This window comes from Danio rerio, chromosome 2, assembly GCF_052040795.2.
Source record: "Danio rerio strain M-AB ecotype USA chromosome 2, GRCz13ab, whole genome shotgun sequence".
Taxonomy (NCBI): Eukaryota; Metazoa; Chordata; class Actinopteri; order Cypriniformes; family Danionidae; genus Danio; species Danio rerio.
The window spans coordinates 13739263-13766320 of NC_141022.1; the positions used below are offsets into that span (position 1 = coordinate 13739263).

General features: G+C 36.2%; 2 protein-coding genes and 1 long non-coding RNA gene across 34 annotated transcripts in view; 2 read left to right on the plus strand and 1 right to left on the minus strand.

Annotated features, from left to right (window-relative positions):
• The window catches only part of LOC147846232 (uncharacterized), an 849179-nt gene that overhangs the window by 302087 nt on the left and 520034 nt on the right, over window positions 1–27058 (minus strand). The window lies entirely within an intron of this gene.
• Window positions 1–27058, plus strand: part of kmt2cb (lysine (K)-specific methyltransferase 2Cb) — a 237469-nt gene that overhangs the window by 180120 nt on the left and 30291 nt on the right. The gene's annotated exons all lie outside the window — the stretch shown is intronic.
• The window catches only part of LOC147846236 (uncharacterized), a 48055-nt gene that overhangs the window by 18360 nt on the left and 2637 nt on the right, over window positions 1–27058 (plus strand). Inside the window, exons 2-3 of one of the 2 annotated variants that reach the window (XR_015478311.2) lie at window positions 14637–14772; window positions 24125–26429. This is a non-coding gene — a long non-coding RNA (uncharacterized LOC147846236). Of the gene's footprint in view, window positions 1–14636; window positions 14773–24124; window positions 26939–27058 lie in introns of those variants that run through there. The other variant, XR_015478310.1, reaches the window with a different exon arrangement.

Consider the following 27058-nt stretch of genomic DNA (forward strand, 5'->3'; position numbering starts at 1 on the left):
TCAACACAAACAAAAATAATGTCATATTAAATATAATTTAATATAATGCAACAGATTTAGTCTTTTTACCTTTTACAACTTTCTTTATAATTATTCAGTGTTCAACTGAAAAAAAAAATCTGATACTATTTACTTTTAATGTAAAAGTAAATAGTAAGACCATTTACATTTTTTGGTGAACTGCCACTTTAACTTTTTTTACATTTTAAAAATTAACATTTGTAATAACTCTTTCATAATAACTGATTTATTTTGTCTTTAACATGATGACAGTATACATAATATTTGTCTAGTTATTTTGCAAAATACTAATTTTCTACTTAAAGCACTATTTACAGCTTAACTATAGGCTGAAAAATGTTTGTCTTATAGCCAACAAAGGAAAAAAAAGGAAATCAATAATACTAATCTAAAACAAAAATGTTTTAAAACTTAAACCTGCACAATGTTTTTTTTCCAACCATAAAGACTTTTTTTCTCCAAACAGATAAAGCTTTGTATAACATTTCTATCATAATGAACTTTCTTTCTTTGTTCAAACAGCCACTCACATCAAAAATCAGCACAACAAACTGTTTATCCACAACTAACCACTCAAGTCTTGAGCATAAAGATAGGCTAGAAATGTGACACTTATTTTACTAACATGTAGGTCTCATGAAACAAAATGTAAAACAATGTACATTCTGCCCACATTCACTGATATAAAAAAAAAATCTTACCTGTGTGTGTGCTTAAGCTCCAGTTTAGTGCTCGTGACACAATGTAACACTGTCTATTTACAGTCCAATTTAAATGCCAATAGCACACCTCTCATTCACAGGTCAGCCCATAAGGTCATTCCCGCCCACAAGAAAGCTACTACTGAAAGCCAATGAAAAATAACTAGTCTAATATTATTTACTGTCATCATGACAAAAATAAAATAAATCAGTTATTGAATATTGAAGTAGAAATGAGTTATTAAAACTATTATGATTAGTAATGTGTTGAATCCTTTTCAAATCCTTTAAATTTGTGGAAAACATAAAAAGGCGGGCTAATAATTCAGCAGGGCTAATAATTCTGACTTAAACTGTATATATATATATATATATATATATATATATATATATATATATATATATATATATATATATATATATATATATATATATATATATATATATGTATATATATATATATATATATATATGTATATATATATATATATATATATATATATATATATATATATATATATATATATATATATATGTATATATATATATATATATATAAATATAATTTAATTACATTTTTGGATTGTAGGGCCAACATTTACATAATTTTGTTTTCTTAAAAAAATTAAATAAATACTTCTGTACTTAAAAAAAAAAAAAAACGTAATACTCCACATCATAATTTTACAGACATTCAAATTAAATTCTTAAAATTTGACGCAGATTCAGATGTTGCAGTACTACCAGCTAATTATAAATAACCTATTTAAACTGATGTATGAAAGCTCACAGTTTGAATGACAATTAAGTATACTGATAAAAGTATACTGTTTTTATTATTACAATGGACAAAGAAATAAAGTAAAATTATATATATCAACTTAAAAAAATGCCCAAAGCATTTATCAAATGACCAAAAAATCAGGTTTACATTTCTTTTGTACATGTTTCAACAACAGTTTACCAAACAGTTGCTTAAAATTAACGAATTAATTAACTCACATGAATAAACAATAATCAATATTTTCATTTGCAAACTTTATTAATGTTAGTTTAACTGCTCTTGAAAATAAATACTTATCTTATGTCCAAATGCAAATACCTTGACATTAAAACTATACAAAATAAGAATTTGGGTAATTCAGGATTCACAATTTGAATGGAAAATTTACAAAGACATTGTTTGATTCAAACTCAAGTTTTTGTGCTTAATTGGAGAGGTGTGGGAATGGGTTTGATCCACCTGCACACCACTTTTATCACACCTTTGGTTTTATCTGTGAAAATCCCAGGCCCCATTTACACTGATGTGTTTGAGTTTCAAAACAGCAGGGGTGTGGGGCTGTGGACCCTGCCTAATCTAAAAGAAACTCTGATCAAAGAAACTTTGACAAAAGAAACTCTGACCAAAGAAACTTTTCCATTTAAGGCCCAAACAATAATTTGTTTGATACAATTTTTGCTAACTAAATTTTAAATAAATATGCTTTTATTCTTAAACTGTAAACTGCACATAATATTTTCAAAGACACTCAGTTCCTCGGATGTGACACTGCATAAATATTGCTTTGCTAACAAACTGGTAAAACTAAGCTCTTTAAACTGGATTCTGTATAATAAAAGTTTTTATTCTTTATTTTTAGGTACTGTTATTATTACAACAAAGAATGAATGTAACTGTACTTTAATAGTCATATATTTTTATATCTACTTAAAAATGTGCAGGTCTATGATTGTAACTCACATAAATAAACAACAGTCAATATTTATTCTACAAAGTTTATTAATGTTTGTTTGACTGCCTCTAAAAAATCTTATGTCTAAATGCAGATACATTGACATAAATAATCATACAAAACATCACTCCTGAAAATTTAGTGCATTTTTATTTAACTCTTATAACAACACTAAACATTTCTTAAACACACATTGTTGTCCCAACCCTAGACTAAAATCACACAAACTAAAAGTGGGGGGAAATACTTGAACATAAAAAATAAGTTGTACAAAAAAAACAATACTTGTTTTTCTGTGAAAAAAAAAAAAAAAAAAATATATATATATATATATATATATATATATATATATATATATATATATATGAATATATATATATATATATATATATATATATATATATATATATATATATATATATATATATATATATATATATATATATATATATATATATATGAATATATATGAATATATGCATCCCATTTTGAAAATGAACATTTTTCTCCATTTTTTTTTAGTGAATATGGTTAATTTATGCTAGTGCATTTTAACAAAACAGATTTATGAAACAGATAAATTTATTTAAATAATATTTTAGTCACAAAACATCTTTAGAAATGGAAAGATAATACATATAAATTCATGCAAAATATTGCAAACAAATTTACAAACTACAAAATTTCTACTAAATTGTCTATATTTTTTGTTTCTCTTGATTTTTGTTATTTTTTAAAAATATTTGATATTTTTCCCTATCATATAAATTAGAGCTACTAATTTTTGAACCTTTATCATAAGTTATTTTGTTAGATTAGCTCCAGATTTGGCTTCAGGGCTGACTAATCTAATGTATATGCACAAATTTAATAATGTAAAGCATCTTATAGAAAATATTCATGTAAATGAGAGATTTGTGGGGAGTGTAAAAATTGTATATGTATGTATAATTTTTAAATATTTTTTTATGGTACTAAGTAACCAGTCCAGTAGTCTAAAACCAGCAATGTGACTTTCCACACAACATGAAAAACAGATTAGTATGGATTTTCAATGACATTTGGGGGATGTATTTTAAGTCACATACTCCTCCTACAACAGTTGCAATGAATGCATTTGTTTTTATCATCTTAAATTAGCAGAATGTGCATCTAAACTTAAAATAAATCTTAAATCTTGATAAAATGTCATAATAAGAAATCATAAAATAATAAATGTCAATATATTTCAACAACACAACACTTTAAACAAGTTTTATAGTATAACAACATATAAAATAATAAATATATTGCAACAACACAACACAACACTTCATTTTACACAAAATATTTATTAAAGTTTACAAAACAAAAATCTAAATTTTCTTTATAGTAACCCACTGGTAAATTCACAAGTGCTGGTTGTGTAAACAAGACACAAGAATAGCTCTTTTTTCTCATATTTCCTGCAAGAAAATTTCCATGTCCTCTACTCTCTAAAAATTAACCAGAAGGGAGCCAGAATTTGTTCTCCATCCATTTCACCTTCATAAAACATGGTGTTTACGAACAAATCTTGCATTGTGATAGCCAACAAGGCATATATATATATATATATATATATATATATATATATATATATATATATATATATATATATATATATATATATATATATATATATATATATATATATATATATATATATATATATATATATATATATATATATATATATAATTTAATTACATTTTTGGATTGTAGGGCCAACATTTACATAATTTTGTTTTCTTAAAAAAAATAAATAAATACTTCTGTACTTAAAAAAAAAAAAAAAACGTAATACTCCACATCATAATTTTACAGACATTCAAATTAAATTCTTAAAATTTGACGCAGATTCAGATGTTGCAGTACTACCAGCTAATTATAAATAACCTATTTAAACTGATGTATGAAAGCTCACAGTTTGAATGACAATTAAGTATACTGATAAAAGTATACTGTTTTTATTATTACAATGGACAAAGAAATAAAGTAAAATTATATATATCAACTTAAAAAAATGCCCAAAGCATTTATCAAATGACCAAAAAATCAGGTTTACATTTCTTTTGTACATGTTTCAACAACAGTTTACCAAACAGTTGCTTAAAATTAACGAATTAATTAACTCACATGAATAAACAATAATCAATATTTTCATTTGCAAACTTTATTAATGTTAGTTTAACTGCTCTTGAAAATAAATACTTATCTTATGTCCAAATGCAAATACCTTGACATTAAAACTATACAAAATAAGAATTTGGGTAATTCAGGATTCACAATTTGAATGGAAAATTTATAAAGACATTGTTTGATTCAAACTCAAGTTTTTGTGCTTAATTGGAGAGGTGTGGGAATGGGTTTGATCCACCTGCACACCACTTTTATCACACCTTTGGTTTTATCTGTGAAAATCCCAGGCCCCATTTACACTGATGTGTTTGAGTTTCAAAACAGCAGGGGTGTGGGGCTGTGGACCCTGCCTAATCTAAAAGAAACTCTGATCAAAGAAACTTTGACAAAAGAAACTCTGACCAAAGAAACTTTTCCATTTAAGGCCCAAACAATAATTTGTTTGATACAATTTTTGCTAACTAAATTTTAAATAAATATGCTTTTATTCTTAAACTGTAAACTGCACATAATATTTTCAAAGACACTCAGTTCCTCGGATGTGACACTGCATAAATATTGCTTTGCTAACAAACTGGTAAAACTAAGCTCTTTAAACTGGATTCTGTATAATAAAAGTTTTTATTCTTTATTTTTAGGTACTGTTATTATTACAACAAAGAATGAATGTAACTGTACTTTAATAGTCATATATTTTTATATCTACTTAAAAATGTGCAGGTCTATGATTGTAACTCACATAAATAAACAACAGTCAATATTTATTCTACAAAGTTTATTAATGTTTGTTTGACTGCCTCTAAAAAATCTTATGTCTAAATGCAGATACATTGACATAAATAATCATACAAAACATCACTCCTGAAAATTTAGTGCATTTTTATTTAACTCTTATAACAACACTAAACATTTCTTAAACACACATTGTTGTCCCAACCCTAGACTAAAATCACACAAACTAAAAGTGGGGGGAAATACTTGAACATAAAAAATAAGTTGTACAAAAAAAACAATACTTGTTTTTCTGTGAAAAAAAAAAAAATATATATATATATATATATATATATGAATATATATATATATATATATATATATATATATATATATATATATATATATATATATATATATATATATATATATATATATATATATATATATATATGAATATATGCATCCCATTTTGAAAATGAACATTTTTCTCCATTTTTTTTTAGTGAATATGGTTAATTTATGCTAGTGCATTTTAACAAAACAGATTTATGAAACAGATAAATTTATTTAAATAATATTTTAGTCACAAAACATCTTTAGAAATGGAAAGATAATACATATAAATTCATGCAAAATATTGCAAACAAATTTACAAACTACAAAATTTCTACTAAATTGTCTATATTTTTTGTTTCTCTTGATTTTTGTTATTTTTTAAAAATATTTGATATTTTTCCCTATCATATAAATTAGAGCTACTAATTTTTGAACCTTTATCATAAGTTATTTTGTTAGATTAGCTCCAGATTTGGCTTCAGGGCTGACTAATCTAATGTATATGCACAAATTTAATAATGTAAAGCATCTTATAGAAAATATTCATGTAAATGAGAGATTTGTGGGGAGTGTAAAAATTGTATATGTATGTATAATTTTTAAATATTTTTTTATGGTACTAAGTAACCAGTCCAGTAGTCTAAAACCAGCAATGTGACTTTCCACACAACATGAAAAACAGATTAGTATGGATTTTCAATGACATTTGGGGGATGTATTTTAAGTCACATACTCCTCCTACAACAGTTGCAATGAATGCATTTGTTTTTATCATCTTAAATTAGCAGAATGTGCATCTAAACTTAAAATAAATCTTAAATCTTGATAAAATGTCATAATAAGAAATCATAAAATAATAAATGTCAATATATTTCAACAACACAACACTTTAAACAAGTTTTATAGTATAACAACATATAAAATAATAAATATATTGCAACAACACAACACAACACTTCATTTTACACAAAATATTTATTAAAGTTCACAAAACAAAAATCTAAATTTTCTTTATAGTAACCCACTGGTAAATTCACAAGTGCTGGTTGTGTAAACAAGACACAAGAATAGCTCTTTTTTCTCATATTTCCTGCAAGAAAATTTCCATGTCCTCTACTCTCTAAAAATTAACCAGAAGGGAGCCAGAATTTGTTCTCCATCCATTTCACCTTCATAAAACATGGTGTTTACGAACAAATCTTGCATTGTAATAGCCAACAAGGCATATATATATATATATATATATATATATATATATATATATATATATATATATATATATATATATATATATATATATATATATATATAAATATAATTTAATTACATTTTTGGATTGTAGGGCCAACATTTACATAATTTTGTTTTCTTAAAAAAATTAAATAAATACTTCTGTACTTAAAAAAAAAAAAACGTAATACTCCACATCATAATTTTACAGACATTCAAATTAAATTCTTAAAATTTGACGCAGATTCAGATGTTGCAGTACTACCAGCTAATTATAAATAACCTATTTAAACTGATGTATGAAAGCTCACAGTTTGAATGACAATTAAGTATACTGATAAAAGTATACTGTTTTTATTATTACAATGGACAAAGAAATAAAGTAAAATTATATATATCAACTTAAAAAAATGCCCAAAGCATTTATCAAATGACCAAAAAATCAGGTTTACATTTCTTTTGTACATGTTTCAACAACAGTTTACCAAACAGTTGCTTAAAATTAACGAATTAATTAACTCACATGAATAAACAATAATCAATATTTTCATTTGCAAACTTTATTAATGTTAGTTTAACTGCTCTTGAAAATAAATACTTATCTTATGTCCAAATGCAAATACCTTGACATTAAAACTATACAAAATAAGAATTTGGGTAATTCAGGATTCACAATTTGAATGGAAAATTTACAAAGACATTGTTTGATTCAAACTCAAGTTTTTGTGCTTAATTGGAGAGGTGTGGGAATGGGTTTGATCCACCTGCACACCACTTTTATCACACCTTTGGTTTTATCTGTGAAAATCTCAGGCCCCATTTACACTGATGTGTTTGAGTTTCAAAACAGCAGGGGTGTGGGGCTGTGGGACTCTTGACCCGTTTTTCACACCTTTAGATGGCTCATCTTGGACCCCAAACCTGACTGTTTCCATTGATGTAGCACACTTTGATGAGATGCTTTCATCTTCAGTGGGACAGAGATGGGAGCTAAAATCAACCAAACTAAAAGTGGGGGGAAATACTTAAACATAAAAAATAAGTTGTACAAAAAAAAACAATACTTGTTTTTCTGTGGGGAAAAAAAAAAAAAAAAAAAAAAATAAAAAAAAAATATATATATATATATATATATATATATATATATATATATATATATATATATATATATATATATATATATATATATATATCCCATTTTGAAAATGAACATTTTTCTCCATTTTTTTTGTGAATATGTTTAATTTATGTTAGTGCATTTTAACAAAACATATTTATGAAACAAATACATTTATTTAAATAATATTTTAGTCACAAAACATCTTTAGAAATGGAAAGATAATACATATAAATTCATGCAAATTATTGCAAACAAATTTACAAACTACAAAATTTCAGCTAAATTGTCTATATTTTTTGTTTCTCTTGATTTTTGTTATTTTAAAAAAAATATTTTATATTTTTCCCCTATCACATAAATTTGAGCTACTAATTTTTGAACCATTATCACAAGTTATTTTGTTAGATTAGCTCCAGGGGGGTATTCCAGAAAGCTGGGTTAACTTACCATCTGCTAAACCCTGAACTCTCGGTTGATTTACCCAAAACCTGCTTACCGCGAGTATGTTGGTTCCAAAACAGGTGACAAGAGTTAGTTAAATCAACCTCATGAAGATAACTGCGGGTTTATGCGCGTGCACGGCCCACACCTGAAGGCATTTTCAGTAGATCGCCGAATTCACGAGTCACCATAAAAAACACGGTGAGAAAAAAAGGGCAACACACTTTACAGAGGCAGAGCTGGAGGTTTTAAACACAGAGATTACAGATCTGCTTCAACGAAGGAAAGAAATATAGAATAAGAAATAGATAAGAAAAGAAAAAATAGATAATAAGAAAGTTTGTTAGTTCATTAAATTACACATGCCACCCTCCATTTTATTCATTGTAATAAACAAATAAACTTCTCTTTAACATCCTTTTGAGTATGTTGTGTAACCATTAATGCATTTATTTTTATTGCCATTAATTTCTTAAGGCCACAATATGTGTGTTGACTAATAAGGCTTATAGAAATTGTAATCTTTCTGGAGCTAGAACTCTGTCCAAAGTCATTAAACACAGAAACATTCTCCTAAAAGGTAATATTTAATTACTGGAGCTCTGTATTTAACACTCTAGAACAGTGGTTCTCAAACTGTGGTACCTATACCACTAGTGGTACGCAGCCTTCCTTCTAGTGGTACGCGGAGGAATGAAATATGTCATGTACATGCCATACACATTTCAAAATTGATAAAAAATGATGTATATAATATGTCAAATATGACATATAGCCTATATTTCTAATGTAATCTGCCATGTTTTTTAACTGCAGAGTTGTAGCTGCTTTACTGGGCCTACTACGCTATTGTATTTCAATACTGCTCATTTTAATGGTACTTGGAGAGACAATTTTTTTCTGAGGTGGTACTTGATGAAAAACGTTTGAGAACCACTGCTCTAGAATATTCTTTCTGTCATGCAGCAAAAAGAAAGAGGCCTGTCTAACTGCTGTGGTCCACCAGTTAGAGGAGATGCTGTGTCCTATAATAAAGGCTCATCAGTGGTTGAGTTTTTGACTTAAACCACACAATATGTCACTGTTGTAAGTGATTGTTGTTAGGTAGCTTTAGGTTCTTTTTATGCTTTTTATTTTGCATGCAGACAAAGTTCCTTCTGCTTCAACTAACAAGCAGTGTAAGAATTTGTCTGCACTTTTCCATATTTGAATATTACTCTTGGATCACAAAATCTTATATATATATATATATATATATATATATATATATATATATATATATATATATATATATATATATATATATATATATATATATATATATATATATATATATATACAGTTGAAGTCAGAATTATTAGCCCCCCTGAATTATTAGCACCCCTGTTTATTTTTTTCCCCAATTTCTGTTCTGTTCTGGGAAGATTGTTTCAGCACATTTCTAAGCATAATATTTTTAAAAACTTATTTCTAATAACTGATTTATTTTATCTTTTCCATGATGACAGTAAATAATATTTTACTAGATATTTTTCAAGACACTTCTATTCAGCTTAAAGTGACATTTAAAGGCTTAACTAGGTTAATAAGGTGAACTAGACAGGTTAGGGTAATTAGGCAAGTTATTGTACAATGATGGTTTGTTTTGTAGATTATCGAAAAAAATTAGTTTAAAAGGGCTAATAATTTTGACCTTAAAATAGTGTTTAAAAAAAATTAATAACTGCTTTTGTTCTAGCCCAAATAAAACAAATAAGACTTACTCCAGAAGAAAAAATATTATCAGACATACTGTGAAAATTTCATTGCTCTGTTAACAATCATTTGGGAAATATTTTAAAAAGAAAATTAAAATTAAAAGGGGGCTAATAATTCTGACTTCAACTGTATATGTATATATATATATATGTATATATATATATATATATATATATATATATATATATATATATATATATATATATATATATATATATATATATATATATATATAAAATTTTAATTCTAAAGTAGCTGTATAAGGTCCATTTTCAAATATAAATAAAGTCACATGAGCATCACCTTAAGGTGAGAAATTTATATGAAAAGTATGTTACACGTTAAACGTGCGTGTATAAAGCAGTGTAAAAAAATCATTTATTTTATTTCAGGAAATTAAGAAATTAACAGACCAAAATATTTGATTAAACATAGTTTTTTGACAAATTATATTTCTAAGCACTCTTCTATCTCTTTTGTCTGCCTGGGTCACTGAGATTTCCTCTGGGTCATGCTGCAGGTAGGGTGTCATCGTATAAGGCAGAAAAGGGTATCTTTTGTCCTCCAGCAAGTAACAATGTAGTGCCTAGTAATGATTCTATTGTATAATACAAATATAATAAAAATAAACATTGTGTAAAGCAACATTTGCTTTATGTTTTTTTTTTTTTTACTATATTTGTGTTATACACTTGAATCATTACTTCCTGAAATTCAGCCATTTAGCCTCAACATATAGTGATGAGGTGGGGTCATCACATATGTGCTGGTAGGATGAAGCAGTAATGAGTTTAATAGTTGAAACACCAAAAGATTGAGGACAGAAAATTAAGTTGTACCTGCACATTTATACTATGGACAGATTTCATATTATCAGTGTCCTTTAGTGACTGATGGAGCTTTAAAATTGGCTGCAAATGCACACAAGCATTTGGAAACCCTGAAAAAAATATTATATTAAAAAATGTAGATGTATGTGCATGAATGTATACATATAAATGACGTCCTACATCTTAAATTATAGGTAGGCCTATATTTTCCTACTAGATTCGAACTCGCTCCGCTGTGAGCTCCGTTGTTCATTAACGACGAATTGTCCACTACACTATTGCCGTGCTCTGAATCAACTGTGCAATGATACGCAGCGATTTATGACCAAGGAACTGTACAAAAGTTTAAAAAACAGTTCAGTGCCAGGCATACTGTACAGGTGGTCATACTGCCACATTGTACAGTTGCCTAAAATGCCCTGACGCGAATACAAAGAGCTGCACTTAATGTTTTTTATGGTAAGCGCAGACCCGCGGTTTGTCACATTTGATTTCAAAAAGGTTTGTTAAATACATTAACATTATGAATTTGGTTATGAAAAAAACTATGCACTTATAACCCTCTCACAACGAAAAAACTTGTATCTGTGTGTCCACATCCATAAATATCTCATCAAAAGAGCACGCAATGCTCAGTAAACTCTCTGAAACAGACAAACTCTGGAACACAGCAACTTACTCTCTGAACATAACCTGCTCCGGAGCAGGTTATCTTCAGAGACCTGCTCCGGAGCAGGTTATCTTCAGAGAGTAAGTTGCTATGGCTACTTAACATACCCAGAAGTTACCTCCGATTTTGGAACCAAAGCTGAGGTTATCTACCTACTTACTCTCAAACTTAACCGGGTCTGTCACATAACCTGCTTTCTGGAACAGCCCCCAGATTTGGCTTCAGGGCTGACTAATCTAATGTATATGCACAAATTTAATAATGTAAAGCGTCTTATAGAAAATATTCATGTAAATGAGAGATTTGTGGGGAGTGTAAAAATTGTATATGTATGTATAATTTTTAAATATTTTTTTATGGTACTAAGTAACCAGTCCAGTAGTCTAAAACCAGCAATGCGACTTTCCACACTACATGAAAAACAGATTAGTATGGATTTTCAATGACATTTGGGGGATGTATTTTAAGTCACATACTCCTCTGTCCCACAACAGTTGCAATGAATGCATTTGTTTTTATCATCTTAAATTAGCAGAATGTGCATCTAAACTTAAAATAAATCTTAAATCTTGATAAAATGTCATAATAAGAAATCATAAAATAATAAATGTCAATATATTTCAACAACACAACACTTTAAACAAGTTTTATAGTATAACAACATATAAAATAATAAATATATTGCAACAACACAACACAACACTTCATTTTACACAAAATATTTATTAAAGTTCACAAAACAAAAATCTAAATTTTCTTTATAGTAACCCACTGGTAAATTCACAAGTGCTGGCTGTGTAAACAAGACACAAGAATAGCTCTTTTTTCTCATATTTCCTGCAAGAAAATTTCCATGTCCTCTACTCTTTAAAAATTAACCAGAAGGGAGCCAGAATTTGTTCTCCATCCATTTCACCTTCATAAAACATGGTGTTTACGAACAAATCTTGCATTGTGATAGCCAACAAGGCATATTCCTCCTTCATCCTTAAGATCTTTGGCAGTTGAATCTTCACAGGAAAGTGGTGTTGGTTCTCCACCCAGTTACAGGCCAGGAAAATAATTTTCATCACTGCTCAGTCCTGTTTGCAATATAGAAGTTCCAACAATAATGTAATTAATTAAGTGCTGCTCATAAACACCCTAAACAAAGGTAAATCCATTAACAATTCAAGCATTACATAAACATTCTCTCTACATACGCAGATTCCTGGTGTTGGGGTTGGTTCTGTGGTTGGTTCTAGTGCTGCTGATGCTGATGTTGGGGATTGGGATGGTGGTGGTACTGATGCTGGGAATGGTGGTGCTGTTGATGCTGAGGATTGTAGTGCTGCTAATGCTTGTAATGGTTCCGGTGCTGCTGGGGATGGTGTTGGAGCAGCTGATGTTTCTGATGGTGCTAATACTGGTGATGGTTCAGGTGCTAATGATGCTGGTGATAGTGCGGCTGATGCTAAAGATAAAAGTGGTGCTGTTGATGCTGGGTATAGTGATTGTCCAGATGCAGAATTTGTACAAATTTTAATTAGTCACGTCTAATTACTGATTGATGTACAGTAACAGCAGTAAAAATGTGGTGATGGCCTGCACTAACTCTAATATCCGATCTGCCTGATAATTTACATGGTTGATAAAATTTATCTACTGAAGGCATCTACATAACAATCTTGAGTCACAGTTATAGCGCCACCAGCTGGCCACAGGAAATGACATGTTTTACATTGTAACATACTACTTAACCAAATTTTATTGTATCAGCACCAAAATTGGGTGTTGTCATCTGAAAGCTCTAGCGATGATATATTGTGAAGATCTACAGTTTTTGCAGAGGGGCGTGTCCGTGGCGGCATGACAAACCTCAACGCTTCGCCATGGAACAGGAAGTCCTTATAACTCTACCACACAATGTCCGATCTGCCTGAAACTTCACATGGTTGATAAAATTCCTCTCCTGAACACATCTACATAACAATATTGAGTCAGTCATAGCGCCACCTGCTGGCAGAAGGTAGTTTGGCTCATAACTTAGCCACACAATGTCTGACCTGCCTGAAACGTCACATGGTTGATTAAATTCTTCTACTGAAGGCATCTACATGCCAATCTTGAGTCACAGTTATAGCGCCACTTGCTGGCAGAAGGTAGATTGCATTATAACTTAACCACACAATATCCGTTCAGCCTGAAACTTCACATGGTTGATGTAAGTACTCTCCCGTGCACATCTACATAATTATATTGAGTCTCTCATAGCGCCACCTGCTGGTAGAAGGTAGTTTGGCTTATAACTCAGCCACACAATGTCTGATCTGCCTGAAACTTCACATGGTTGATTCAATTCCTCTCCTGAAGACATCTACATGCCAATATGGAGTCACAGTCATAGCGCCACCTGCTGGCAACAGGAAATTAAATATAACTCAGCCAAACAATGTCTGATCTGGCTGAAAATTCACATGGTGGATAAGATTCCTCTACTGAAGGCATCTACATGCCAATCTTGAGTCACAGTTAAAGCGCCACCTGCTGGCAGAATGTAGTTTGCATTATAACTCAACCACACAAAATGTGATCAGCCTGAAACTTCACATGGTTGATAAAAGTCTCCTCCTGAACACATCCACATAACAAAATTAAATCATTCATAGCGCCACCTGCTGGCAGAAGGTAGTTTGGCTTATAACTCAGCCACAAAATGACTGATCTGCCTGAAAATTCACATGGTTGATAAGAATTCTCTCCTGAAGACATGTACATGCCAATCTTGAGTCACAGTCATAGCGCCACCTGGTGACAGGAGGAAGTTTGGCATAAATGTGTGATTTTCTCAGGTTCTTTATATACATCGGCTTAAATTAATATTGTTTGCTGTTCTCTGTCATCCTGAGGCCACCAGACGGCGGTGAGCCCGGGTGCGAGGTCCCTATCATCGCTGCTTGCAGCTTTAATTAGGGACCGAGCACCGAAACGGTGCGTAGGCCCTATTGGAATTGCTCCGTTTATTATTATTATTATTATTATTATTATTATTAGGGACCGAGCACCGAAACGGTGCGTAGGCCCTATTGGAATTGCTCCGTTTATTATTATTATTATTATTATTAGGGACCGAGCACCGAAACGGTGCGTAGGCCCTATTGGAATTGCTCTGTTTATTAGGGACCGAGCACCGAAACGGTGCGTAGGCCCTATTGGAATTGCTCCGTTTTTTATTATTAGGGACCGAGCACCGAAACGGTGCGTAGGCCCTATTGGAATTGCTCCGTTTTTTATTATTATTATTATTATTATTCCGCCCCCAACCGGGGCACTTTTGAGGGTCTAAACATGCCCGAAAACTCACGAAAATTTGCACACACACCAAACGCGGTGTAAATGGCTGGGTTTTAGGGGTTTCGGAAGTGGGCGTGGCAAAATGACTCGACAGCGCCACCTAGAAAAATTAAACGGACGAGCCCCCGATCCACGAATCACGCACATGCACGAAAATTGGCACACACCTCAAACATGCCAAAACATACGAAAAAGTCTCTTGGAGCCATATCTCAAACCCAACAGGAAGTCGGATATTTTTGACTTCCTGCGGCGAAAAAGTGGTGTTTTTGCCATTTCCAGGCGTTGTATTTTAACGAACTCCTCCTAGGGATTTTATTCAATCGACACCAAAATTGGGTTTTGTCATCTAAAGGCCTTGGCGATGTTAAATTGCGAAGCTTTAGAGTTTTCGTCGATGGGCGTGTCCGTGGCGGCCTCGCAAACTTTGACGACTCGCCACAAAACAGGAAGTCGTTATAACTCAGGCATGCATTATCCGATCTGCTTCAAATTTCACACGTTTGATAAGAGTCCTGACCTGAACACGTTTACATGCCGATATCCAGATATAGTTATAGCGCCACCTGCTGGCCACAGGAAATAACATGTTTTACACTGTAACAAACTCCTCCCACAAATTTTATGGTATCAGCACCAAATTTGAGTGGTGTCATCTGAAAGCTCTATCGGTGATATATTGTGAAGATCTAGAGTTTTTGCAGAGGGGCGTGTCCGTGGCGGCATGACAAACCTCAACGCTTCGCCATGGAACAGGAAGTCCTCATAACTCAACCACACAAAGTCCGATCAGCCTGAAACTTCATATGGTTGATAAAAGTCCGTCCCTGAACACATCCACATAACAAAATTGAAGTGGGCGTGGCAAAATGACTCGACAGCACCACCTAGAAAAATTAAACGGATGAGCCCCTGATCTACGAATCAAGCACATGCACGAAAATTGGCACACACCTCAAACACGCCAAAACATACGAAAAAGTCTCTTGGAGCCATATCTCAAACCCAACAGGAAGTCGGATATTTTTAACTTCCTGTGGCGAAAAAGTGGCGTTTTTGCCATTTTCAGGCGTTGTATTTTAACGAACTCCTCCTAGGGATTTTATCTGATTGACACCAAAATTGGGTTTTGTCATCTTAAAGCCTTGGTGATGTTAAATTGCGAAGCTTTAGAGTTTTCATCGATGGGCGTGTCCGTGGCGGGCTCGCAAACGAGGATGATTCGCCACAAAACAGGAAGTCGTTAAAACTCAGGCATGCAATATTCGATCTGCCTCAAAATTCACACATTTAATAACAGTCCTGACCTGAACAGGTTTACGTGCCGATATCCAGTTACAGTTATAGCGCCACCTGCTGGGCACAGGAAATGACATCTTTGACACTGTAACAAACTCCTTCCACAAACTTTCCCGTATCAGCACCAAAATAGAGTGGTGTCATCTGAAAGCTCTAGTGATGATATATTGTGAAGATCTAGAGTTTTTGCAGAGGGGCGTGTCTGTGGTGGCATGACAAACCTCAACGCTTCGCCATGGAACAGGAAGTTATTATAACTCAACCACACAATGTCTGATCTGCCTGAAACTTCACATGATTGATAAAAGTCCTCTTCTGAACACATCTACATAACAATATTGGGTCAGTCATAGCGCCACCTGCTGGCAGAAGGTAGTTTGGCTTATAACTCAACCACACAAACTCCGATCTGCCTGAAACTTCACATGGTTGATTAAATTCCATTACTGAAGACATCTACATCCCAATCTTAAGTCACAGTTATAGTGCCACCTGCTGGCAGATGGTAGTTTGCAGTATAACTCAACCACGCAAAGTCCGATCTGGCTGAAACTTCACAAGGTTGATAAAAGTCCTCTCCTGAACACATCTACATAACAACATTGAGTCTGTCAGCGCCACCTGCTGACAAAAGGCAGTTTGGCTTATAACAGTCAAACAATGTCCGATCTGCCTAAAACTTCACATGGTTGATAAGTTTCCTCTCCTGAAGACATCTACATGCCAATCATGAGTCACAGTTATAGCGCCACCTGCTGACAGGAGGAAATTTGGCATAAATCTGTGATTTTCTCAGATTTTTTTAAATATATCGGCTTAAATTATTACTGTTCGCTGTTCTCTGTCATCCTGTGGCCACCGGGCGGCGGTGAGCCCGGGTGCGAGGTCCCTATCATCGCTGCTTGCAGCTTTAATTATTATTATTATTATTATTCCGCCCCCTATCGGGGTACTTTTGAGGGTCTAAACATGCCCGAAAACTCATGAAAATTTGCACACACACCAAAAGCGGTGTAAATAGCAGGTTGATATGGGTCTCGGAAGTAGGCGTGGCAAAATGACTCGACAGCGCCACCTAGAAAAATTAAGCGGACGAGCCCCCGATCCACGAATCACGCACATGCACGAAAATTGGCACACACCTCAAACATGCCAAAACATACCAAAAAGTCTCTTGGAGCCATATCTCAAACCCAACAGGAAGTTGGATATTTTTGACTTCCTGCGGCGAAAAAGTGGCGTTTTTGCCATTTCCAGGCGTTGTATTTTAACGAACTCCTCCTAGGGATTTCATCCGATCGACACCAAAATTTGGTTTTGTCATCTAAAGGCCTTGGCGATGTTAAATTGCGAAGCTTTAGAGTTTTCGTAGATGGGCGTGTCCGTGGCGGCCTCGCAAACTTTGACGATTCGCCACAAAACAGGAAGTCGTTATAACTCAGGCATGCATTATCCGATCTGCCTCAAAATTCACACGTTTGATAAGAGTCCTGACCTGAACACGTTTACATGCCGATATCCAGATACAGTTATAGCGCCACCTGCTGGCCACAGGAAATGACATGTTTTACATTGTAACAAACTCCTCCCACAAATTTTTTTGTATCAGCACCAAATTTGGGTTGTGTTATCTGAAAACCCTAGCGATGATATATTGTGAAGATCTAGAGTTTTCGGAGAGGGGCGTGTCCGTGGCGGCATGACAAACCTCAACGCTTCGCCATGGAACAGGAAGTCCTTATAACTCAAGCACACAATGTCCGATCTGCCTGAAACTTCACATGGTTGATAAACGTCATCTCCTGAACACATCCTCATAACAATAATGAAGTGGGCGTGGCAAAATGACTCGACAGCGCCACCTATTAAAATTAAACGGACGAGCCCCTGATCTACGAATCACGCACATGCACGAAAATTGGCACACACCTTAAACACGCCAAAACATACGAAAAAGTCTCTTGGAGCCATATCTCAAACCCAACAGGAAGTCCGATATTTTTAACTTCCTGCGGCAAATAAGTGGCATTGTTGCCATTTCCAGGCTTTGTATCTTAACGAACTCCTCCTAGGGATTTTATCCTATCGACACCAAAATTGGGTTTTGTCATCTAAAGGCCTTGGCGATGTTAAATTGCGAAGCTTTAGAGGTTTTGTCGATGGGCGTGTCCGTGGCGGCCTCACAAACTTTGACGATTCGCCACAAAACAGGAAGTCATTATAACTCAGGCATGCATTATCAGATCTGCCTCAAAATTCACATGTTTAATATAAGTCCAGACCAGAACAAGTTTACATGCCGATATCCAGATACAGTTATAGCGCCACCCGCTGGCCACAGAAAATGTCATGATTTACAAAGTAATAAACTCATCCCACAAATTTTTTCATATCAGCGCCAAAGTTGGGTGGTTGTGTATCTGAAAGCTCTAGCGATGATATATTGTGAAGATCTAGAGTTTTCGCAGAGGGGCGTGTATGTGGTGGCATGACAAACCTCAACGCTTCGCCATGAAAAAGGAAGTCCTTATAACTCAGCCACACAATGTCTGATCTGCCTGAAACTTCACAGGATTGATAAAAGTCCTCTCCTGAAGACATCTACATGCCAATATTGAGTCACAGTCATAGCGCCACCTGCTTGCAACAGGTAGTTTGGCTTATAACTCAGCCACACAATGTCCGATCTGCCTGAAAGTTCACATGGTTGATAAAAGTCTTCTCCTGAACACATCTACATAACAATATTGAGTCAGTTATAGTGCCACCTGCTGGCAGAAGGTAGTTTGGCTTATAACTCAGCCACACAATGTCAGAACTGCTTGAAACTTCACATGGTTGATAAAATTATTCTCCTGAAGACATCTACATGACAATACTGAGTCACAGTCATAGCGCCACCTGCTGATAGGAGGAAGTTTGGCATAAATCTGTGGATTTTTAAAAGTTTTTTATATATATCGGCTTAAATTGTTATTGTTCGCTGTTCTCTGTCATCCTGAGGCCACCGGGCGGCGGTGAGCCCGGGTGCGAGGTCCCTATCATTGCTGCTTGCAGCTTTAATTATTATTATTATTCCGCCCCCTATCGGGGCACTTTTGAGGGTCTAAACATGCCCGAAAACTCATGAAAATTTGCACACACACCAAACCCGGTGTAAATAGCAGGTTGATATGGGTCTCGGAAGTGGGCGTGGCAAAATGACTCGACAGCGCCACCTAGAAAAATTAAACGGACGAGCCCCCGATCCACGAATCACACACATGCACGAAAATTGGCACACACCTCAAACACGCCAAAACATACGAAAAAGTCTCTTGGAGCCATATCTCAAACCCAACAGGAAGTCGGATATTTTTGACTTCCTGCGGCGAAAAAGTGGCGTTTTTGCCATTTCCAGGCGTTGTATTTTAACGAACTCCTCCTAGGGATTTTATCCGATCGACACCAAAATTGGGTTTTGTCATCTAAAGGCCTTGGCGATGTTAAATTGCGAAGCTTTAGAGTTTTCGTCGATGGGCGTGTCCGTGGCGGCCTCGCAAACTTTGACGATTCGCCACAAAACAGGAAGTCGTTATAACTCAGGCATGCATTATCCGATCTGCCTCAAAATTCACACGTTTGATAAGAGTCCTGACCTGAACACATTTACATGCCAATATCCAGATACAGAAATAGCGTCTCCTACTGGCCACAGGAAATGACATGTTTTACACTGTAACAAACTCCTCCCACAAATTTTATGGTATCAGCACCAAAATTGAGTGGTGTCATCTGAAAGCTCTATCGGTGATATTTTGTAAAGATCTAGAGTTTTTGCAGATGGGCGTGTCTGTGGTGGCATGACAAACCTCAACGCTTCGCCAAGGAACGGGAAGTCCTCATAACTCAACCACACAAAGTCTGATCAGCCTGAAACTTCATATGATTGATATACGTCATCTCTTGAACACATCCACATAACAATATTGAAGTGGGCGTGGCAAAATGACTCGACAGCGCCACCTAGAAAAATATAACGGACGAGCCCCTGATCTACGAATCACGCACATGCACGAAAATTGGCACACACCTCAAACACGCCAAAACATACGAAAAAGTCTCTTGGAGCCATATCTCAAACCCAACAGGAAGTCGGATATTTTTAACTTCCTGCTGCACATAAGTGGCATTTTTGCCATTTCCTGGCGTTGTATCTTAACGAACTCCTCCTAGGGATTTTATGCTATCGACACCAAAATTGGGTTTTGTCATCTAAAGGCCTTGGCGATGTTAAATTGCGGAGCTTTATAGTTTTTGTCGATGGGCGTGTCCATGGCGGCCCCGCAAACTTTGACGATTCGCCACAAAACCGGAAGTCATTATAACTTAGGCATGCATTATCCGATCTGCCTCAAAATTCACACGTTTAATAAGAGTCCTGACCTGAACACGTTTACATGCCAATATCCAGATACAGTTATAGCGCCACCTGCTGGCCACAGGAAATGTCATGATTTACAGAGTAATAAACTCCTTTCACTATTTTTTTTTGTATCAGCACCAAGTTTGGTGGGTTGTTATCTGAAAGCTGAAGTGATGATATATTGTGAAGACCTAGAGTTTTTGCAGAGGGGCGTGTCCGTGGCGGCATGACAAACCTCAACACTTCGCCGTGGAACAGGAAGTCCTTATAACTCAACCACACAAAGTCAGATCAGCCTGAAACTTCACATGGCTCATAAAAGTCCTCTTCTGAACACATCCCCAAAACAGTAATGAGTCAGTCATAACGCCACCTGCTGGCAGAAGGTAGATAGGCTTATAACTCAGCCAAACAACATCCGATCTGCCTGAAACTTCACATGGTTGATTAAATTCCATTACTGAAGGCATCTACATGCCAATCTTAAGTCACAGTTATAGCGCCACCTGCTGGCAGATGGTAGTTTGCAATATAACTCAACCACACAATCTCTGATCTGCCTGAAACTTCACATGATTGATAAAAGTCCTCTCCTGAACACACCCACATAACAACATTGAGTCTGTCGTAGCGCCACCTGCTGACAAAAGGCAGTTTGGCTTATAACTCAGCCAAACAATGTCCGATCTGCCTGAAACTTCACATGGTTGATAAGATTCCTCTCCTGGTGACATCTACATGCCAATCTTGAGTCACAGTCATAGCGCCACCTGCTGAGAGGAGGAGGTTTGGCATAAATCGGTGATTTTCTCCGATTTTTTAAACATATCGGCTTAAATTATTACTGTTCGCTGTTCTCTGTCATCCTGAGGCCACCGGGTGGCGGTGAGCCCGGGTGCGAGGTCCCTATCATCGCTGCTTGCAGCTTTAATTATTATTAGGGACCGAGCACCGAAACGGTGCGTAGGCCCTATTGGAATTGCTCCGTTTTTTATTATTATTATTATTATTATTATTATTCCGCCCCCAATCGGGGCACTTTTGAGGGTCTAAACATGCCCGAAAACTCACGAAAATTTGCACACACACCAAACGCGGTGTAAATGGCTGGGTTTAGGGGATTCGGAAGTGGGCGTGGCAAAATGACTCGACAGCGCCACCTAGAAAAATGAAACGGACGAGCCCCCGATCCACGAATCACGCACATGCACGAAAATTGGCACACACCTCAAACATGCCAAAACATACGAAAAAGTCTCTTGGAGCCATATCTCAAACCCAACAGGAAGTCGGATATTTTTAACTTCCTGCGGCGAAAAAGTGGCGTTTTTGCCATTTCCAGGCGTTGTATTTTAACGAACTCCTCCTAGGGATTTTATCCGATCGACACCAGAATTGGGTTTTGTCATCTAAAGGCCTTGGCGATGTTAAATTGCGAAGCTTTAGAGTTTTCGTCGATGGGCGTGTCCGTGGCGGCCTCGCAAACTTTGACGATTCGCCACAAAACAGGAAGTCGTCATAACTCAGGCATGCATTATCCGATCTGCTTCATATTTCACACGTTTGATAAGAGTCCTGAACTGAACACGTTTACATGCCAATATCTAGATATAGTTATAGCGCCACCTACTGGCCACAGGAAATGATATGTTTTACACTGTAACAAACTCCTCCCACAAATTTTATGGTATCAGCACCAAATTTGAGTGGTGTCATCTGAAAGCTCTATCGGTGATATATTGTAAAGATCTAGAGTTTTTGCAAAGGGGCGTGTCCGTGGCGGCATGACAAACCTCAACGCTTCGCCATGGAACAGGAAGTCCTCATAACTCAACCACACAAAGTCTGATCAGCCTGAAACTTCATATGGTTGATAAAAGTCCTCCCCTGAACACATCCACATAACAATATGGAAGTGGGCGTGGCAAAATGACTCGACAGCGCCACCTATAAAAATTAAACGGACGAGCCCCTGATCTACGAATCACGCACATGCGCGAAAATTGGCACACACCTCAAACACGCCAAAACATACGAAAAAGTCTCTTGGAGCCATATCTCAAACCCAACAGGAAGTCGGATATTTTTAACTTCCTGCTGCAAATAAGTGGCATTTTTGCCATTTCCAGGCTTTGTATCTTAACGAACTCCTCTTAGGGATTTTATGCTATCGACACCAAAATTGGGTTTTGTCATCTAAAGGCCTTGGCGATGTTAAATTGCGGAGCTTTATAGTTTTTGTCGATGGGCGTGTCCGTGGCGGCCCCGCAAACTTTGACGATTCGCCACAAAACCGGAAGTCATTATAACTTAGGCATGCATTATCCGATCTGCCTCAAAATTCACATGTTTAATAAGAGTACAGACCAGAACACGTTTACATGCCAATATCCAGATACAGTTATAGCGCCACCTGCTGGCCACAGGAAATGTCATGATTTACAGAGTAATAAACTCCTCCCACAAATTTTTTCGTATCAGCACCAAATTTGGTGGGTTGTTATCTGAAAGCTTAAGTGATGATATATTGTCAAAATCTAGAGTTTTTGCAGAGGGGCGTGTCCGTGGCTGCATGACAAACCTCAACGCTTCGCCCTGGAACAGGAAGTCCTTATATCTCAACCACACAATGTCCAATCAGCCTGAAACTTCACATGATTGATAAAAGTCCTCTTCTGAACACATCTACATAACAATATTGGGTCAGTCATAGCGCCACCTGCTGGCAGAAGGTAGATAGGCTTATAACTCAGCCAAACAACATCCGATCTGCCTGAAACTTCACATGGTTGATTAAATTCCATTACTGAAGGCATCTACATGCCAATCTTAAGTCACAGTTATAGTGCCACCTGCTGGCAGATGGTAGTTTGCATTATAACTCAACCACACAAAGTCCGATCTGCCTGAAAGTTCACATGGTTGATAAAAGTCCTCTCCTGAACATATCTACATAACAACATTGAGTCTGTCATAGCGCCACCTGCTGACAAAAGGCAGTTTGGCTTATAACTCAGCTAAACAATGTTCGATCTGCCTGAAACTTCACATGGTTGATAAGATTCCTCTCCTGGTGACATCTACATGCCAATCTTGAGTCACAGTCATAGCGCCACCTGCTGAGAGGAGGAGGTTTGGCATAAATCTGTGATTTTCTTAGATTTTTTAAATATATTGGCTTAAATTATTACTGTTCGCTGTTCTCTGTCATCCTGAGGCCACCGGGCGGCGGTGAGCCCGGGTGCGAGGTCCCTATCATCGCTGCTTGCAGCTTTAATTATTATTAGGGACCGAGCACCGAAACGGTGCGTAGGCCCTATTGGAATTGCTCCGTTTATTATTAGGGACCGAGCACCGAAACGGTGCGTAGGCCCTATTGGAATTGCTCCGTTTATTATTATTATTATTATTATTATTCTCCTGCGGAATGAATCGCGGTTTTGAGGGGCTAAACATGCCCGAAAACTCACGAAACTTTGCACACGCCTCAGAAGTGGCGAAAATTTACGTTTGTTATGGGCTTCGGAAGTGGGCGTGGCAAAATGACTCGACAGCGCCACCTAGAAAAATTAAACAGACGAGCCCCCGATCCACGAATCACGCACATGCACGAAAATTGGCACACACCTCAAACATGCCAAAACATACGAAAAAGTCTCTTGGAGCCATATCTCAAACCCAACAGGAAGTCTGATATTTTTAACTTCCTGCGGCGAAAAAGTGGCGTTTTTGCCATTTCCAGGCGTTGTATTTTAACGAACTCCTCCTAGGGATTTTATCCGATCGACACCAAAATTGGGTTTTGTCATCTAACGGCCTTGGCGATGTTAAATTGCGAAGCTTTAGAGTTTTCGTCGATGGGCGTGTCCGTGGCGGCTTCGCAAACTTTGACGATTCGCCACAAAACAGGAAGTCGTTATAACTCAGACATGCATTATCCGATCTGCCTCAAAATTCACACGCTTGATAAGCGTCTTGACCTGAACACGTTTACATGCCGATATCCAGATACAGTTATAGCGCCACCTGCTGGCCACAGGAAATGACATGATTTACAGAGTTATAAACTCCTCCCACAAATTTTTTGGTATCAGCACCAAAATTGGGTAGTGTTATCTGAAAGCTCTAGTGATGATATATTGTGAAGATCTAGAGTTTTTGCAGAGGGGCGTGTCCGTGGCGGTATGACAAACCTCAACGCTTCGCCAAGGAACAGGAAGTCCTCTTAACTCAACCACACAAAGTCTGATCAGCCTGAAACTTCATATGGTTAATATACGTCATCTCTTGAACACATCCACATAACAATATTGAAGTGGGCGTGGCAAAATGACTCGACAGCGCCACCTAGAAAAATTAAACGGACGAGCCCCTGATCTACGAATCACGCACATGCGCGAAAATAGGCACACACTTCAAACACGCCAAAACATACGAAAAAGTCTCTTGGAGCCATATCTCAAACCCAACAGGAAGTCGGATATTTTTAACTTCCTGCTGCAAATAAGTGGCATTTTTGCCATTTCCAGGCGTTGTATCTTAACGAACTCCTCATAGGGATTTTATGCTATCGACACCAAAATTGGGTTTTGTCATCTAAAGGCCTTGGCGATGTTAAATTGCGGAGCTTTATAGTTTTTGTCGATGGGCGTGTCCGTGGCGGCCCCGCAACTTTGACGATTCGCCACAAAACCGGAAGTCATTATAACTTAGGCATGCATTATCCGATCTGCCTCAAAATTCACATGTTTAATAAGAGTCCAGACCAGAACACGTTTACATGCCAATATCCAGATACAGTTATAGCGCCACCTGCTGGCCACAGGAAATGTCATGATTTACAGAGTAATAAACTCCTCCCACTATTTTTTTTGTATCAGCACCAAATTTGGGTGGTGTTATCTGAAAGCTCTAGTGGTGATATATTGTAAAGATCTAGAGTTTTTGCAGAGGGGCGTGTCCGTGGCGGCATGACAAACCTCAACACTTTGCCGTGGAACAGGAAGTCCTTATATCTCAACCACACAAAGTCAGATCAGCCTGAAACTTTACATGGCTCATAAAAGTCCTCTTCTGAACACATCCCCAAAACAGTAATGAGTCAGTCATAACGCCACCTGCTGGCAGAAGGTAGATAGGCTTATAACTCAGCCAAACAACATCCGATCTGCCTGAAACTTCACATGGTTGATTAAATTCCATTACTGAAGGCATCTACATGCCAATCTTAAGTCACAGTTATAGCGCCACCTGCTGGCAGATGGTAGTTTGCATTATAACTCAACCACACAAAGTCCGATCTGCCTGAAAGTTCACATGGTTGATAAAAGTCCTCTCCTGAACACATCTACATAACATTGAGTCTGTCGTAGCGCCACCTGCTGACAAAGGGCAGTTTGGCTTATAACTCAGCTAAACAATGTTCGATCCGCCTGAAACTTCACATGGTTGATAAGTTTCCTCTCCTGAAGACATCTACATGCCAATCTTGAGTCACAGTCATAGCGCCACCTGCTGAGAAAAGGAGGTTTGGCATAAATCGGTGATTTTCTCCGATTTTTTAAACATATCGGCTTAAATTATTACATTTACATTTACATTTAGTCATTTGGCATTACTGTTCGCTGTTCTCTGTCATCCTGAGGCCACCGGGTGGCGGTGAGCCCGGGTGCGAGGTCCCTATCATCGCTGCTTGCAGCTTTAATTCTTCTTCTTCTTCTTCTTCCGCGGAATGAATCGCGGTTTTGAGGGGCTAAACATGCCCGAAAACTCACGCAACTTTGCACACGCCTCAGAAGTGGCGAAAATTTACGTTTGTTATGGGCTTCGGAAGTGGGCGTGGCAAAATGACTCGACAGCGCCACCTATAAAAATTAAACGGACGAGCCCCCGATATACGAATCACGCACATGCATGTAAATTGGCACACACCTCAAACACACCAAAACATACGAAAAAGTCTCTTGGAGCCATATCTCAAACCCAACAGGAAGTCGGATATTTTTGACTTCCTGTGGCGAAAAAGTGGCGTTTTTGCCATTTCCAGGCGTTGTACTTTAACGAACTCCTCCAAGGGATTTTATCCGATCGACACCAAAATTGGGTTTTATCATCTAAAGGCATTGGCGATGTTAAATTGCGAAGCTTTAGAGTTTTCATCGATGGGCGTGTCCGTGGCGGCCTCGCAAAATTTGATGATTCGCCACAAAACAGGAAGTCGTTATAACTCAGGCATGCATTATCTGATCTGCCTCAAAATTCACACGCTTGATAAGCGTCCTGACCTGAACACGTTTACATGCCA